The 19,196-nt window shown below is 44.8% G+C and overlaps 1 protein-coding gene across 3 annotated transcripts in view; it reads left to right on the forward strand.

Moving 5' to 3' along the window:
* Nucleotides 1-19,196, forward strand: part of tspan9a (tetraspanin 9a) — a 209,456-nt gene that overhangs the window by 48,732 nt on the left and 141,528 nt on the right. For all 3 annotated transcript variants that reach the window (XM_037768610.1, XM_037768613.1, XM_037768611.1), the window contains one exon: nucleotides 15,125-15,190. The gene's annotated coding sequence lies outside the window, so the exon portion shown is untranslated. The remainder of the gene's footprint in view (nucleotides 1-15,124; nucleotides 15,191-19,196) is intronic.

Below are 19,196 nucleotides of genomic sequence, written 5' to 3' on the forward strand. Positions count from 1 at the left end.
AATGATTAATGTTGGAAAAGTCTAAGTAGCCGAAGTAGTAAGAGCCGGGGAGCAGAGATCCGGCGGTTGCACGGGTGTAATTCCCAGAGTACCTCTTAGTGTTAATATGAAGGAACTGGAGAACTTACTTGAGGGTGTGGAATAGTTTAGTTGGTGACCTTTATCACAGGGGTGACATCTGAGATTAAATCTAAAACTTTAGGTTATTTGCGTAACCTCGGTTCTCAGTGTAGCATGAGTGAGATGTCTTGCTATGTATGAGATGGCCCTCCCTGTGTATTCCTCAGAAGCATTTATCTCATTATGCCTATCCTGATTGGCTGGTGATCGTGACGTCTGCATCAGGGAAATCCACCTGCACTTAAGTAGCTTGCGCTGCTACTTAAAACCATTCAAAATACACACTTCTTCTCGCTTCGCCCCAGCAAGAAGGGGTCTCTGGTGAGACATCTCACTCATGCTACTCTGAGGATCAGGGTTACGCAATTAACCTAAAGTTCTCATTCATAGCATTCGTTGTCTATCTCTCACTAAGGGATATAGGGACTCTTGTATTGCCAAACAAGCAACCACCAGCACTCCACAGGTAGCAATCAATACCACACGCTCGCTGCTAGTTGTTTTACCTTTAAACCCCACATGACAAGCAGCAATATCAGCCAGGTATACCTTATCTGTGTTTTTCAATCGAGTCCGGCAGGAATGACAAAATCCCACCAACTGGACATTGAAAAGCGTCATGTCCTTCCTTGTGACACCACTCCTCAAACACCCTCCATTTACAGTCATAAAGGGACCTGGTGGAGGACGCTCTAGCGCTGTGAATAGTATTAATTACATTCTGAGGAATCCCCACTGTATTTAAATTAAACCACTCACAGGCCAGGCCCGTAGTGCCAGGCGTTGTGGATGTGGGTGAAATATTGAGTTGGAGTTGCCATGGCTATCTGCACAGGAGCTGATATATCTTCACCAACCAGTGCATTGCTGGCCAGTGCAGAGCTATTAGGATCAGTGTGTGATGGTGCTCCCTCACTCTGAACAGAGTGGGTGATATCAGAGCCAAGGGAAGAAAGGCGTACAGAAGGACAGGAGACCAACATGTCTAGGTAGGCCGTGCATTGATAAAAACAGTGGAGTTTTATCGTGACGCGAACAGATCCACCGGTGCTCGGCCGTAGTGCATCCACACTGGCCTCACAATAGCTGGATTCAGAATCCAATATCCGTATAGCGGCGTGCCCCTGGACAGCAGATCCGCCCCCAGGTTCACAACTCCTGGGCCGTGTGAGATGCTTGCTGCTCCACAATATCTGTTTGCGTGCCAGCATGTGTAACTGACAGGAACACAAATCCCTCGACGGTGATATAAGCTACCGCTTTAGTGTGGCCCGAAAGCGTTTCAGGATGAGAAATGAGAAATAATTTACGTGGGACTGCTGGAGACTTCCACTCCAGAGACCCCCCTCACAGACCAGTCCTTGTATAATCTGCCCCAACTCGCATCTGTAGTGATTACCTTCTGGGTTAAGACGCCACCATGGGCACCCCCTATACCAGGAAAGCTTGATGTAGCCAGCGGCGCAGCGCTATAACATATTCCACATTGACCGCCACCCTCTGTGCGCCATGACGCACAGGGTCCAGTCTGAGGGAGGCCACCCAGCGCTGGAAATTCCTCATGTATAAGCGGCCGAGTTGGACCACCAGGATGGCTGACACCATGAGCCCCCAGTATTAGAGATAATCTAAAAGGAACAGATTTGTGTAGCTGGAAATGTGCGACGCAAGCTCTGAAGGCTGAAAGCTCTTATACTCTTAGAAAACACTCTTTTCGGCATTTATTTTAAAACTGAGGTCAACCAGGTGTTTTATCAGGATATTCGTTTACGTCATAGCCTTCTACTTCAAACGTGCCAGAAGGAGCCAGTCTCCTAAATTTGTTGCCAGATGAATGCCCTCCTGTCTTAACAGGGCTAATGCTGACTCGGTACACCGCACAAACACTTGTCGGGCTCAGGGACAGACCGAAAAGAAGCATTCTGTATTCGTAGCAGACACCCCGAAAAGGAAAACTCAGATATTTCCTGTGTGAAGATAAATTGTAATGTAGAAATATGCGTCTTTCAGGTCGTCAGATGTGAACCAATCTTCCAGGCGCACCAAACGTAGCAGGGATGTGTGAGTGAGCATCCTGAATTTGAATTTTCTGAGGTATTTGTTTAGAGCCTGTAGGTTCAGGATAGGGCGAATTATGTTCCCCTCTTCCTGTTATTATTTTTTTGTACATTCTTTTCAACATGCGCCCTTGACCTTAGGTCTGGATGCAACATGCTTTATTAAGAAGAAAAATGTGGATGTGTGACTTAGAGGGGAGACGGAACCTGCTGTTTCAGTAACAAAGTCTCTTTTCCTCTTGGCTGGGACATGGTAGCGCCACTCCTGCACCACACGCAGCAACGGGGAGTTGGGAGTCCGGGAAACCCCCTGCAACGCACTCCAAAACAGAACAGGTAGGGCTGGTGAACGGGGAACATCCAGCTCCTTTACCGGATAGGAGGGTTGTCGGGCTGCCCTCTTCTTCTTCTTCCTAGCCCGATGACTGGTAACTTGGGCCGGTTGTGCCGGTAGAGCTGCTGTCAATGTTGGGCGCTTTTCTGGGCCAGCTTGGACTTGCATCCTCCCTGGGTGGAGCAACTGGGGTGGGCTGGGAATTTGGCCACTAAGATATTTTATACTGTCGGGAATAATTGCCGTGTCCAAAATGTATGTCAAGTATGCCAAGTTTCTCCATGCCCCCGAAATCCAGGGTGCAAGCCCCCTGTTTTGGGCTTTTACTGCTGAACGGGTGGTCCTTCCATGACACCAAAACCTCCTCCAACAGCTCTGGGAAAACTGTGAGTAGCTGTTTTGCTGTCTTGGGCAATTTCTTCCCTTAATGACGTGATTTGGCGATCTCCGTTACTACTTCAGGCCTGGGAATATGTAGCCTGGGTACACGTTTGCACACAGTCCACATGGCCTTACGGGGAGCGTGGGAGGCTGGCATGCTCTTGCCCTCGCCCCGGGTGGCAGTCACAGCACCAGGCTTGGCAGCTTGAGCAGAAGGGATGAAAATGTCATCCTCAACCTTGTCTTCCTCGGATATGAGGAGCTCTGAGGTGTCCTTGTTGTCATCCTCATAATCCAGTTCCAGTACGTCTTCCATAGATGGAGCTGCTGCAGTGAGGTCCAGCTGAGAGTCCCAGCTGGCGTCAGCACGTGTCTGCATTAGTCCCCTCCTTGTCTCCGTTGTCGGCCGGTAGACAAGTAAGGGTCCTTTCCTGACAAGCTAGCTTGGGGTACTAGCCGTCGTCAGAGGCTTATCATGGTAAAGTGGGCACAATACCTTCATGAAACCAAGGGCATTGATGGCCAGCCGGGCATGTTCCAGCCCGAGGCAGCACAAGCAGACCTGGTGTGTGTCCCTACTCAAGATCTTATTTCCGCAAACGCAGAGTCGAGCCCTAGAGTCTCCGTCTCAGGAGGATAGTTTCCATGTTCATTAGCTGGGGTTGTAACTGAGAGGAACAGTGTATAAGCTGGTGTGCTGATCTCTAAAAAATCGTATCTGAAATGGCTAGGCGGATAAACACTCTAGTCTATGGTGAAGACCGGAGAGTCGAAGAGTATCTAAGACAGCTGGTGCCTGGCGACGGCGTGGTTAGTTAAAATAGCTCCGGTCTATGAACAGTTAAGCTAGCCAGTGTATGCAACAGGTTGGGATATGCTCCAAAGCAAGAAGAGGGGCTTGAATGGTGCTGCAATGGTGCTGCATAGTAGCGCAGTAGATGCATCGGCATCGTCACGATTGGCATATTGATATTAATGCTTCTGAGGAAAACACTGGGAGGCACATCCCATAGTGAGACAAGTGATAGGATGCAGATTATTGTTAAAGCTGCTGTGCACACTTGGATTATGATGATGGAGATGTGTATATCAAGTCAAGAATTAGCACGTGTCGGTTGATATTACTAAGAATTCTAATTCTTCAGTGGAATGCTAGAAGCCTGATTGTGAATGGACAAGATTTCAACCTGTTTATTTTAGTAGAAGAGAGAAACCAGACATTGTGTGTATTCAAATTAATGGTAAATACTTTTTATTGCAGAACATATTCACAATAATCTGTCTGAGGAGGGGAGAAGAGGCAGACAGAAAACTAAATCTGACAACATGAAGGCACACAGAAGGAAACCTTGGTACAGTGTACTAATTGCCCTGTAAAACTTGAGCATCGTTACACATCAACCTTAAATTTGGTACACTTGTGGATAAGAAGTCTGCAAACCATGAAATGTAAAATTTAAATTGTTTTAGAATTCATATTAGAATAGGGTCACTGCAAAACAAAAAGAGTGCGTTTTTTTTAATCTATTTATCTACAAGAGGCTATTAAGCATTAAATAGAGGTTTGAAATCGGGTGGAAATGGGCCCAAAACAGCTATTGCAGGACGGAGTTAAATAATGGCAGCTCTGGAGTTTATTTGGATCCACAAGGATTTGATCTGCACAGTGACAGAACTACACTGCGGAATAAAACTATCTGATCATTGTGAGTTTGTCTTCTCCGACAAAACACTTTGTCCATGCCCTGTAGGGCTGCTACAAAACTCTGTGAAAGGTCTTTCCATAGCTACTCTGTGAACATAATCCCCTCTCAAGATGTACAGTATAAAGCATTAAGATGAAAAATTGTTGGATTGCTTTAGTCTGCTATATCTGTGTTTGACAGTCAGGAGTGGGGTTCTGTTCTCTGCACTGCAGAGGGCTGTGTATGACAGCCATTTTTTTGCTAATTATGTTTTCCAAGCACATATTTCATCTGCTGCTCACTGTTCCCTGTCCGCACTTATCATACTCCCCTCCTCCCTGTTCATTCGGCCCCCGCTTTAATTCTCTGAAACTGTACCACCAGCTTGTCTATTACCATTTAAAACTCGGGGATAGAAATGGAATAATAGAGGTTTTATCAGCTATAAATCCAGTATGGCATTACTTAGAGCAGACTGACTCTCTGGAAATTAGCATAAAGAATATGAGCCACTAATAGCACATCTTGTGTCAGAGTGACGTGTTTCTCTCGTCGTGAGTCCAGAATCTGTTCATCTATTTTCCACTTACGCTGTAACTCTGTCAGGGGAAGTAGGGCACAGGGGTTTAGGCTTCGCATGTTCAGCAGAGGAAGAACAAGATGCTTTTTCTTGTCTTTTGGTTTCACGTTAGAACAGTTATGCATTTGATAATCAGTACGTGAATAGGCTCATTCAAAAGTGTAATACGACCTATCTGAGGCATATTTAATCAATCATTCCTCAGATATCTCAGATTCTTGCGGAGGCGTTTGAAGTCCTGAGCAGAAGAGATGACTGTGAACTTTGCCAACTGGTGATGATATGCCTTAGTCAATGATGAGGTGGATTTTGTTAGGTCATGGGTGGTGACAGCTCACCCCAGTAGCATTGGAACACTTGCTCACTTCCCAATCCCCTGTGCGCAGTGATCTCCTGTGAGCGTTTCCAAAAATGTGTGTCTGGGTTGACGGGTGCACAGCTGCACCTCTCCCTGGCATGCGTGTGTCCCAACAGATGCCGTATCAAGCCTGTGTGCGTTTGGGGGAGACGGAAGAATTCTGGCAAAGTGGACACTGCAGATGCCTCTGATTGCACGCTGGATCAGGAAGGAAATTCCTCTAGAACGAGGACAGAGGATCAACAGCTAGCGCTGGCTGGGCCAACTTGGCATGGCTTCCGCGGTGCATACAGGCAAACCTTATCCACGTGGGGCAACCTAGGCACGTAGGCACTCACACACACACACACACACACACACACACACACACACACCAGGGACATCAGACCTGGATCCAATCCAAACCCCTGGTGATGATTGTACATGATGGCCGCTGTTTATCTACTAGCTGAGGTGATAATCTGCTCTCATGGCTCCCCTGAGACTCTAAACCTTCTCTTGTGCATTAAAGTCACGGTTGGCCTGGGCCACGGGGGATAGTGGTATGGGGGGTGTGCAAAGTGGAAAACTGAGAGAGAGAGAGATTATTTGTTGAAGCAGGGCCTCCGGGGAAGGTTGAGTACCTTGGGATATGTCCAGCGTTCAGGAGATCTGCAGCCCTCAATCTCTATATGCAGTTGGGTGTGAGGATCAATAGGACCTGCATACAAATCTTCTTGGCCTTTTTCTTCTTTAAATTTCAAAAGCCTTAGCTGCAGGGGAACACGGAACTAACAGCCAGTGATGCAATTGCTGGATGGCACGAGAGGCTGGGGAGTGAATGATGAGTCTTTGATACCGTAGAACTGGATGTTTTTGGTGCTTCACAGTTGGCATTTAAAATGTGCAAATAAAAGCAAAGTATCAGCGGTGCCAGTTAACATTGCGTAGGATAATTTGACACTGAAAACCTGGCACTGAGATGGCGGTAAAAAACAGAGGGTTTGGATTCTGCAGCTGTGGCCAAGCTCACATGGATGAATGGTTACAGTTCGTCATTGGCAGTCTGCAGGCTTGCATCCTCCCCCGCCCCTCTTGTGAAAGCACAGGTCTGCCATGATAATACATAGGTGTTGGACTTAATTGATGAATCAGGATGCATGGGGAATGAGCATCTGGCATGTATATCTGCCATGTTCAGCATGCATGGGTTCCTTACAAATGACTCCAGAGAATGGGATTTACGTATTTGGACATCATCTCATTAAACAGTATACAGTATTTATTTTGATATGATTATTTGTTCGATTTCACTTGTCATAACTGGGTATGTTTTTGGTGCTTCATTGTGATTTTTATTTTGCATTTATTTTGCATTCTGCAACCGTCCTCTGAGTGCTTCTGTTTATTTACCTCCCACACACAAACTCATCTCATACACTGAGACCATGGAGAATTAGGAAAAAGGTGGAAAACTGCATGAAAAACAAAAAAATATTTATCCTACAAGATATCTTTATCGTAAACACACCTATCACAGTTTTCTGAGTTTACGGCACAAGGCGCTGACCCTGAGATATGTTGGAGGTTGAGCTGGTAATGATATGATTATGATACATTCAGGTTCTATTCAGTAAAAAAAAATGAGTATTAGGCGAAGGTAAATTCTAACGTTATGATGATTATGTGTTCAAATGTAATCTTGTAAAATGTAGTTTTTGGCGAGAGAGTTGTTTGAAAGAGATGTAGACAGTAATGTAAAATAGATATTAGAGAGTGATTTATGACCTGTTGAACTTCCAAACAAAAAACATTATGCAAGCGGTAATAAAGGATTGTATGTTGAAGTACATATTGTACTTTCTACCTGAGCTGCAGCAGTTATTTCTGCACAAATGTCCACTGTACATTCACTAGATATTCTCAGAGCTAAAATAACTCTTCTGTAGTGTGTAGTGTGCGTGCATGCACGTGAGCGTGGGGCGAGCTGAGTGAAGGCAAGCAGGCAGGCAGAGGAGCAGAGGAGCAGAGACTCCGGCCCTGGAGACCAAAGCTACAGTCTACCCCGCGAACTACAACCGCGACCAACACTGTTTTGCAAGATGGGCTTCACTAGATATAACTTTGCGGTTTTGGTGCTTCCGTGTAGTTTGTGTTGGAGTCTTGTCTGAACAGCGTAGCCACATGCGAGCGCGCATATGCGAGCGCGCATGGGACACCGACCCGGGTGATTTATACATGTAAAAAGTTACAAACAGTACCTTTTAAAGGGGAGTTTTTTCTTGCCATTGTCGCATAAGAATGCATGCTCATGGGGGATTTATTGTTTGGTCGAGTACGGTCTAGACATGCTTTATATGAAAAGTGTCTTGAGAAAACTTCTGTCATGATTTGACACGATAAAATGAATTTATTATTTATTGTTTTACTTTTTTTTTTTACCGTGGTATCAAATTGGTATTGACTACTACATTTCTGGTATTGTGACATCCTTACTGTAAGGTGTACCTAATATTTTACTCCTCCCTCAAAGGTGGAGACGCATAACAAAACAGCAAACCACAAGATCAACATCATCTCTGACAAGGTCTCAACACAATTACACCTGTAAGCTTCAGAAGGCAGTATTGTTGCAGGGAGATTGAATTGGATTGCACACCCTAAGTGTCAAAAAAAGGAGAATTGAATGGGCATTTAGCACTAAAGCAGCTTTTTTGCCGTTTTGATGACAAAGCAGAACCTCGCTGCAGGGTTTACAGGCCAGTTTTAATGTTCAGAGATTAGTTTTCCTTTCTTTGCCCAATGAGAGGCTAATCATCGATAAACACAACAAGCCTGCCTGGGGGCTCTTCATACAGTATCTCCCTCTTCCTCTAATGGTGTGCGCTCCGTGCCACATGTTTCCCAATGAGACAGCCATCTGTTCCATGGGCACTACATATCCTGTTGGAAACCTAAACCTGAAGACAGTTTTGAAGGGCAAGCGTTATACAAAGCTTATAAACAAAAAGTTACTGTTTCCTTACAAGGAGGACTGTAACTTTAGCCAATTTGGCAGGCCAGTTAACCATAAAAATGTCTGTTCAATTAAGTTTTATTCCCTGTCCTTGTTTATGTCTTGAGCTTTCTTTGTGGGTGTCTTGTTAGACGAGCAGTTTTTAATTGGCTCATTTTAATTTTAACCTGCCGCCGTCCATCTCCAGTTCTTGGCTGTTTGAAGGAGCTCAATTCTGCAATGCCACACACACACACACTCACCTCACATCCAGAAAAACACCAGCCTTATTAATATTACTCTGACCAGCTATATTATGAACGTTTGGCGGTGGCCCCATACTTCATGTCAGCTCAATTTGTGGCCTATTCTAACGGTCGCCTCTTGAGTGCGAGTGGTAAAGTAGCGCGTCCGTAGCAATGATTTGCCCACCCATGACGTTGTGTGTTCAACTGCGCTGCTTTCACAGATAAATGATGTTGTGCGAGTCGACAGTCGGGCTGATGAGATGGAGCAGAGCTGTCATAACTCTTCCTCACCAGCACAGCATGAACCTTGGCCCACAGCCGACCCCTGAACCCTTTTTTTAACAGCAACTGCGTTACGCGTCCCTTTGCAGTGATCACAATGCACACGGAATGAAAGTGTAGAGGCAGTTTTTGTCATCTAAAATTGTCAATTAAAGAAGAACTAATACAATTGTGCCTCAAAGTGAAATAATGAACAGTTGGAAGCTGACGATTGTTTCGTCCATATGTGGAAACAGAGAATGGACATTTTGAAAATGCACCAGCAAACAAGTCCATTATTACAATCACAGCCAAACTCGATTTCCTCTCTGTTCTCCTTGCAATTGAAGATGTGCCCTGTACTGTAGCTATGCTGACAGCTTTTTTCACTCTCCATGTTGGGAAGTAATTGCATGGTTAGAGCTGTCCATTGAATTCTGTCTCAGCTCTTATGATTCAGCGTCTGCAGGAGCCTCCAGGCATGTATCTCATCACTCAGCAATGCCACACAGTTTGGCTCTCTGCCACAGCCTACAGTAGCCCACCCTCCCAACTTGACTTCCCCACACACATCAGCCTGCAATCAGAGCTTGGCCGAGCCGCCCACTGTCTTAAATTACACAGCAGTTCACTCTGATAAGTACCTGCGCCTTAGTCATGCAGATTCCGGATGGAAGTCGTGTGGTTTCCATACAGGGCTGGAAGTACAGTAGAGTATTGAAAAGTATAGCCAAAGTTAAGCTGTCTGCTGCTCCCCAAGATCCCACTGTTTTCCGTTTTTCATTTTCACATCCCCGTGGTGCCAGAAGAACAGTTAGTGTGTGTGTGTGTGTGTGTGTGTGGGTTGCGTGGGCGTGCGTGTTCGCTCAAGCATCCATGCTGCTTGTACACTCCATGGAAGGGGATCTGTTTTGGCTCCTTTCCAGCATTCCTGGGCGGAGGCGTCATGCCCTCCGTGCCCCATCCCACTGTGAGCGATGGCGTGAGGAAGCGAAACAGGGGGCGAGACCGAGGCACGACGACAATGCAAAGAGACGAGGGACCGATCTCACCAGTGCAGCTGTCGTGGATTTGGAAAGTGAAGTTTTCTCCCCCCTTCGGCGCTGTAGAGCAGGATTAAGCCGGGACAGCATTTACTGTAGTGGAAGCTTTGGCCTGAGAAACCTTGTCATGGGCAAAGGAGAGGATGCAGGGAGGGAAAGAGATTGGTGGAAAGAGATTGATCCGAGCAGACAGATATGGAAGGACAGCTGTTGGGTGCAAACGTCCCATGGAGGAAAAGAGAGAAGGGGAGGGAGAGAGATGGAATGAAGGAGACGGAGGGAAGGTATGCAGAGTCATTTACAGATGCTGGTGTTCTGGATAACCCTTAAGGCTGCGTTAACACAGCAGAGTCAGCAGTATGGTATAACTGCAGTAGAGTTCTTACACCTACCTTCACACACACACATACAGACATGCAGGGCTGTGAAGCTACTGTTAGAACCTCTACGACACATTCTCACTTCCAACTCGTCAAATAATACCGATGCTTTGTTAGTGGCCTCACGCTTCAAACTATGACACTCTAGATACATTTCTAGTGTCAGTTTTGGACGTGTCAGGGACGGCGTGTCAGTTTCCGCTCGCTGTTAGTCCATTTTACAACTTTAAGGACCTAATGATTTAAATAAGGGCTATTCAAGTGTTCGTACCGGGAAGTTGATCTATCTAAAAAAATATCCGTTGATTTACAGACGTCTCTTTCCCAATGTAAGTCAATGGGAAAAAGTACTTTTGGGCCAAATGGCATCACGTGACGGACAAGGAAGTTGTATTTCCACTGTTTGGACAATATGTGAAATTTGCTTCAAAGTCGGCGCTCTTCCTGGGGGCTGCTTGTTACATGCCTACAGACTCTTTTCAAAATAAACTTCCAAAGTGAGTTTACTTAGTTTTTAGGTTTACTTACACAACAAAACTACATTGTTAGGCTTTAGAAATGATCGTAGTTTGGGTTAAAATATGTATTTGTTTCGTTACGTAACTGGCGTTAGTGAAGGACATAAGTTATGTAACAAAACTAAGGTCATATAAGTCAACGTTGACTTGGTTTCACAGAGGACACGAACAGCGGTCTCCTGGGTGAAAGCCCTGTGTTTGTTTGACCCATCCATCCTCAACTCCCACCTGCCCTTCAGTATGTGGGCTTCCTCGCTCTTTATACTACATCAGTTGCTCTGACCATCTAATAATGATGCGAATGGGTTTACATTGGTGAAAGCCCGGTGCGCCTCCTACAGACACTAAAGGGTGCCTCGGTGAGTCGGTATTTAACAAGTTGGGAGTGAGAACGTGTTGAACCTCGAGGCTCAGCCAAAGAATAATCAATAGCCTGTCAGCTCGGTGAGGAGCGATACCTTCATTTTACCCAGATGTGCTTTGTTCAACATTCTGTCATTTCAGTTTCACTGTCACCTACCCAAACTGCACATGGAACAGAGATTCAGCATTGTAGTGTCCCAATTTATGCACATGTGCCAGAAAAGCAGACTGAGCGTGGAATGGATGGCATGCTTTTTGCAGCATGTTGTTCATAATCCTTACAGGGTGTTAAACCTCGGATGACGTGATTCATGGAGGCACAGTAAAGCTCACAACAAAAAGCCAAAACAGCCTGCTTCACACTAATTCAGTAAATGCTTCGCAACTGGACTCCAGGCATCCCCACCTAAAGAATGAGTGAAATGAATCTAATCAGGCAACATAGCCTGCAGTGCTATTGTCAGCCAATTTTTTTTTATGACTGTATAAAATCTTTTAATAGATACCTTTTATACTAACATTTCGTCTTGAACGTTATCATTATCCAGAGCCAACGCACACAATAAGTTTTACCTCCAGGCTTGTCCGGCCGGCAGCGCTGCATTTCCTGAGCACTTCCTCAGTAAGAGGCAAAGCCAGGCGTTCTCAGCTGACTTGCCGATGTGTGCCAGCGCTGGCCGACGCCGCCTCATTCACAGCTGTGTGAGCTCTGTACACGCCGCAGCTGCAGGGCTCCGCTCTCTCCCATGAGACAAATGATACCCCATTACCACACAGCACAGCAGCGGCTTTTCAACGCCTCTCCCCCTTCGCTTTCTTATTAAAACAAGGTTATTTGTTTCCACGGCCCTCATCGCAAGGCCACATATTGTAACATCCAGTCTGTAGAAAACAAATGACACCTTGAGAGCCTAAAGTGTTCCTCTGAGTGTGAAACGCGGTTCCTTTACATTCTTGATTCGTCTCAGCTTCGGGAACAGAGGACCGTGTGTGTCGGAATGCCAAGGTCATCCTTCTTTCTCTCGTCGGATCTTGAGGAATTGTGTTTGAATGCGACCATGCAAACACGACCCAAAGCTGTGAAAAATCTCTCCTTGTCCATGGTGTAAAACAGAATGCCATGTATGTCGCTCAAGATAACTAGCCATCATCATGTTTGCTGCAGGATCTCGTGGAGGCTCACATCTGAACACACATGCTCTACATGCACGCGCAAACAGGGTAAAGGGCCACAGATGGTAAATATAGCTCACAGGGAGTGAGTGATCACATCTCAAGCCAAATTACAGTCTGTTTATAGCTATAGGAACATTACTAACCCTGCTGTATGATGCCTGATGACCAGAAACCAACATCCATCTCCGGAGCGTGACTTACTGCGGAAATGTTGTTCCAGCGTTGTGCTAAATGAATGCTGACAGCCATCTTTTTTTTTTTTTCCCATGGCCACTGTTTAGAGTTGGCTGTCCAGTTGGCTGTCCGCAGTCCCCCGGGGAACAGGAAGGAGGCGAGCTCGTAATGATGAGGAGTAATGATGTAACCTAATTATATTTGTCTTGTTACACAGTGCACCAATGGAGCCCTAATTAATCGTGCCCGCTAATGGGAGGAACAAACTGTCTTGTTTTTTCGCCTGCTGTGTCACTCTTTGGTTTTTGTTCTGTGCGGCGTTTGGCGCGTCCTCGCTCTATTGATCCCCCCGTGTTTTTTCCCCTCTTCCTCTTGTTATCGCTCTGTTTCCTTGTTATCTATCAGTCCTCACCTCCTGTCACACTCGCACACACAATCAGTATGCTCATTCTCCTCTCACTACTTACCTCCTTTCTGTTCCTTCTCTCCCGTTATGCCTGCCCACCCAGCCACACAGTGCCTTTCACTCTCCGCCTGACCTCAGGTCTTTTGATGTTGTATCTTTTGATAGAAATTGAAAACCCTGAAGCCAATTCATTCAGTCTTGTCGTCGCCTTTGTACAGTAAATGTGTTTGTAATGAAAAGAGGTTCTGAAAAGATAGGGTAAAAAAAATCAAAGAGTAAAGCAGGGCACATACTGTACGATTTCAGGTTTCTGGCCCGAATTTTGAGCCGCACGACTCATTTTTGGGTCGGACCGAATTTCAGCTTTTTCGAGCGTCGTTTGCCGAGGACTGATTAACTCCTCCCAACCGGCCGTCGATTCCCCAATGTCAGTGCCTTTTTTCTCCTCTTTTTACAGTAATCCGAGTGTTGCTATCAAGATAACAATGTAGGCTACAATAGATATAGCTAGTAAAGCTTACCTCCAATCCCAAAATGGACAAGCCATACTGTCCACGTCTTCCTCGCCACAGCGAGTCCATATAACGTTACGCCGCCGCCTCTTTTTTTAGACATATCAGCAGACAGGATCGAGGCAGCAGATGAGCAAGGCAGGAGCTTTCGATCAAATCTTTATTGACAACTATCAACAGCCAAAACAGCCCTCAAGGGCCGACGGGCCGTGTTTTTTTTCTTCTATTTTACACGTACAGTGTGAGCACTCAGGTCGTGGCTGATGATTGGACCGTACAGTGTGAGCACATAAATCGTGAGCTTTGGCTTTACATCGCAAACGATCTACTCGTACAGTAGGAGAAGGAATTACACAACAACATTTCTAAAATCGTACAGTGTATGCCCAGCTTAAGACAGTTCTGACTGGCATAGTAACGTTCACCCCTGACTAGTAGGATACAACGTGTGCTCCGTATCAATCAAGCTCAGAAGCCTCAGATATTGTGCTTGAATGGACATTGACTTTGCAATGTCCCCAAGCCCGAACATCCTGTCCTGCGTTCGTATGAACATTTCAGCTCCTTCTCTTCTCTCTGAAAGATAAACCTTCAATAGATTGTGCTGGGGAACTGAAGACATATTGAAGTACCACCGATATCCTTGTAGAGAACATGACATTGCCATACAGAAATAGCCCCTTTGGCTCCGGCAGCCGCCATTGTCCTTCGGGCGAGCTTATGCAACAGTTCCTGCGACAGATAGTGGGAAACTTTAGCCACCATTCCTCACAATAAAATGGAAATGAAAGCAGCGACTGTGCCCTCGTAAGTCATCCTGTGGGGAGAAAAGTGACCCCTCTTGTACGAGATTGAGGCGCTAAATCAGCCTGCAGACACCTCGTGGCCCCTCTCATCTGAAGGTGCTCCTGGAGAACCATCATTCACGCCGGAGAGCAACAGCAGCGCTTTGATATTCTGTGTAGCTTTCCTCAGCTGTGTGTGCAGCTCTGTGTGCCCCATGTGTTTGGTTTTTTTTTTCTACGCCTGTGTGTTTTTGATCTAAGCAGTGCGCTTGACAAAGACAGCATTGAAAAATATAGAAAGAGAATTGCATGTGTGCACCGCTGTGTACCGTATGTTAACCGTGTTGCCCCGCGTGCTCCCGTTGTGACTTGGCTTTCTGCTGGAGCACACAAGGTCACAGTCTAAGGGTTTTATTGTCTTGAGCAAGGCTCAGACCAGCAGGCCGACCGTTCTGTAAAATCACATTGAGACAACTTAAGTGTGCTGCTGCGTAACCTGCTGTAAACACAGTCTGCCCGAGGTTGCACTGTGGACGCTCTTCAAATTTTAATAACAACTCCAGGCTGTTCGGATACAAGTCTAAGTTATTATATTCCTTTTTTATTGTTTGAATAAGATTTTTTTTCTAGGACACATTTCATTGGTTGTACTGGAGGTAAGGGAATACCAGCTTGTTTTCATAAATCGAGCTGGAAATAAATAAAAAGAAATGGAACATAAGAATATTTCAAACACAAGGTTTGACTGACTCGCTGTTTGTTTTCGCAGACTTTTGACCTCGCCAGCTTGAGGTGCAGACAGTCTCTCCTCCTACTTCTCGCCCTCCTAGGAAAGGTAAGATTTCTGCTTTCACCTGACACACCCCTTCTCCATATGCTATGACAATCTGTTAAACATCGCAGCAAAATGAAACTGCGAGGCTCTAATTACCCAAGAGACTTCGATAGCACTCCTCCTCGAACACCTCATGCGTATCGCACTGTTTATACAACAAGCCCCCCTTGGATGGGAAAAAGCACTTTAGAACACATTCAAACTCTTCTTTAATTTTAGCCCACACTGTTGCACCTGGGATTGCTCTGAGCGCAGAGTCGATAAAGATACAGATGTAGCGAGGTGGATCATCTTGTCCAGATTACAGTAGACCCTCATAGATACAAGGGTGAATCCCTCTCCCTGAAAGTATAAGGGCCACACTGATAGCCACCCAGAACTCCCTGCTGCACAGTACCTGCTCTTCAAAGAGAAGAGAAGCTTAAAAGGGCTAACTAAAATTAGCCAGGCAACAGATAACCTGTGCCTTGAGATCAAAGCGGGGCTGAACTGTCAGGCTCTTCGACGGCGCCTGTGGTGGCAGAGCTCGTAGAAGGAGGAATGTAGAGCGAGAGAGAGAGACACAGAGATGGGCCGAGAGCGAGCGAGGCGGCAATGCTATTCATGCAAGGGGATGAGTGTTCAAGAGGCCCCGTATCGAGGTGTAAAGTTCCACGGCGGGAGATTATTCACAGCGGGTTTGGATTGAAGGGGTCAAGGTTTTGTGTGTTGCACATCACGCTCTCACTCCCATAGTGCATCTCTGTTACAGTACTTAGAAATCTTCAGCTTAGGCTTTACAGTCAGCAAGCTGTTTGATCACTATATGTTTGTGTGAGAGACAGATGGCTAATTTGCAGTATAATGCGTCTCTGTGTGCTGTGTTGTGTTGCACCATCAAACCACGTTTCACTGTTTCTAGAGGAGTTTCCATTACCAGATGGTATGTAGTTCATAAAACTAAATTTAGTCCCAACTAGGTAGGCCTACCTCTTCTTCATAAGTAACAGGAACTAGTTGTTAGATCTGTTAGATCCTCCTGACTGTCGTTGACCAGTTCGTCCAGGTCGTAGTTGTGGAAGAAGTACTCAGACTCTTTACTTGAGTGGTTCCCAACAGGTATTTTTTTCACAGCCCTAACAGTAAAAGTCGATTACTCCTTCTTTGACTCTACCTGTCATGTTCCAAATGTGATACGTTGAAGTGATTTTAAACCTGATATTATTTAATACTATTAACTAGGTATATCAAATATTTGTACATGTTTATGTTACATGTTTTGGTTGGTTCGGTCAAGTCTGCATTTGTATTACTAGTGGCAGATGCTAGACATTTCAACCATTTATCCATTAGTTTTAACAGGGGCTGTCAAATAAATTGTAATGCCACTAATTTCATTAACGCATTAACGCAACTTGCGATTTTTAGGTTATAGCGGGGTCAGTTCTTAAGCTAGAGTGAAGATACTGGCATCAAATGAAACTACAAAACCTAAGGACTCCATTGGTAACAACCATGTCGTACAAGCTTTTCTCAAAAGAGGCTGTTGTTGATTGATTTTCAATAATAAATAAAAAACAAACAAATATGTGATTCATTTTCGATTAATTGCGATTAACTATGGACAATCATGCGATTAATCGCAATTAAATATTTTAATCGATTGACAGCCCTACTTTTAACTGACTATTTCAACCATTCATTCATTACTTTAAGCTACTTATTTCAACTGTTTGTGGTAAAGGTGCTAAATGTCAGATTGGGAGCATTTCTATTGCCTCCGCACGGCTCTCAACATGGTGACGGCTGAGCCGGCAGTTCGCAGGTAACGGTGCTAACAGCACTAACAGTGAAAACAACAGTAACACTGCTGACAGAGCTAACAGTGTTAACCTGAGAGGAAACAGGAGGGTGGGTGCTACGCTTCCACGACGGTCGGGACGGCGTTATCAGCTGTAACCGCTGTATGAGAGCAGTGCAGAGCAGCAGCTGTGAGGTAGCCAGTAGGGCACACTCACATGCACTAAAAGGCACCATGAATGTATAAAAAGAACCGGATTTAGCGTTGGGGGCGGGCTCCCATTCATTCCTATGTGAGTTGCTCAGTGGTGCATGAAGCCAAAATGGCTGGACTGCCGAATGTTAAATTACCTGTATCTTCAGGCAATCTTCTGCATCTATGGGCCCATAGAGCAAGAACACAAGCGCTTCTTCTAAGCCCGCCTCTCAGCCCTCAGCCCAGGTCGTGTCTAGAAGTTAACCAACAATTTGTGAAACTCTCGCTAGATGGTTATGGTTAGGTGTTGACCTTGAATGGTTAAGGTTAGGATAGGCCGTCGGGCAGTGAGCCTTGAGAGACTTTTTGCAAGTTTTTTCAATTTACGTATTACCTTCTAGAGAAAGGAAAATATCTCTGGATTCAGCTATCAGTGCATTTTACAACTTTTAGGACATAATGATTTAAATAAGATCTATTCAAGTGATCGTACTGGGAAGTTGATTTTCCTAAAAAAAATCTGTTGATTTACAGACATGTCTTTCCCAATGTAAGTCTATGAGGAAAAGACTTTTTGAGCCCAATGGCATCACCTGACTGACCTGGAAGTTGTAATTCCACAGTTTGGCCACTGCAAAGATTTGCTTCATAGCCCGGAGCTCTTCCTGGGGGCTTATTTTAAACTCCTTTGCTTACTTGCTAATTAATTTTCATGCACCCTCAATTGCAACACATGGTGTTCAGGTGTAAATCATAATATTTATTTGTTCAAATTAGGTGAGCTACTACAGTAGACACTCTTCCCATGTACTCCCTGTTACCACCTGGGTTACAAGTACCACTGATTACAAGGATCACTGCTTTCTTAATAAAAAAAAAAAATAGCACAATATAGAAATACACTGTTAAAAATGTCCTGCATTCAGAATTGTACTTAAGTAAAAGAGGAAAAAGTATTAAATATACAAAATATCTTATGATAATGCAGAGTGAACTCTTTAGGTTTGCAATATTTGTACATAACAAACTAACTAGTAACTATAGCTGCCAGATACATGCAGGGGAGTGAAGCGTACTTGAGTAAATGCACACAGTTATATTCCTTTACTGTCCCAACTGCTCAATGCATCTGAGTTCCACCAGCGACACTTTAATGGTTTTAAGTAGCCTTAATTTCAGTAAATCCTTTTTCATAAAGTGAATTTCTCCTTGAAGGATCAATGTACGGTTAATCGTGCCATCTTGTTATTGATTTCCTGCTCTAATTAAGCATTGGCAGCAGATTACACATACCCTTTTGTAGCAGATCAAACATATTTAATTAAATTTGTCTACTAAATTGCTAAAATATAGGAATGTGATACTGCCAAATCCATATTATTCTAAGCTTCAACTAAGATTTCTATGGTGAATAAAGGATTAAGAAGCAATTATTTTTATGATCATTTGTATTTAATTGAATGGGCTCTCCCCGCCTCTGTTTGCATATCAAAAGCGTATATATTATTTACACAGCAACACATGATAATGCAAAACAGATGACAGCCTCAACGTCCTCCATGTTTGCAATGTTGTGTGCAAGGAAACTATTGTATTTCCAGTTGTCTGACTGCTTTGGCTTTGACGTCTCCAGCGTGTTTTTTTTCACATCTCTTTTTCGGATTGGCAGAGAATCTATATCTACATCTCTGGAACCAGCTGTATCCTGCTTGTCCCTTTTCTCACCAGGAAGGTTTTAAGAGAATTTCTGTGCAGCAAAAAACACTGAGAGAGAAAGAGAGGAACCCTGAGACCTGTGAGGTTTGTGTGATTAAATGTGCAATTAGGCAAAAAACAACAACAGAGCATTTGGAAACAGGGCTGTTTAGCCGTGTGTATGTTGCTTTACATCCATGAATTATTGCATTATGTTCCTGTATGTGTGTCTGCCCTTCAACCGGCATATCAGTCAGTTATATTGACAAGCAAGGACACTCACAAGTATGTCTCACAACCCTTTAGCCTGGGGGTAACGGCTCCTTCGGGCCTCTC

The sequence above is a fragment of the Sebastes umbrosus genome, chromosome 4 (genome assembly GCF_015220745.1).
Source record: "Sebastes umbrosus isolate fSebUmb1 chromosome 4, fSebUmb1.pri, whole genome shotgun sequence".
In the NCBI taxonomy this organism is placed as follows: domain Eukaryota; kingdom Metazoa; phylum Chordata; class Actinopteri; order Perciformes; family Sebastidae; genus Sebastes; species Sebastes umbrosus.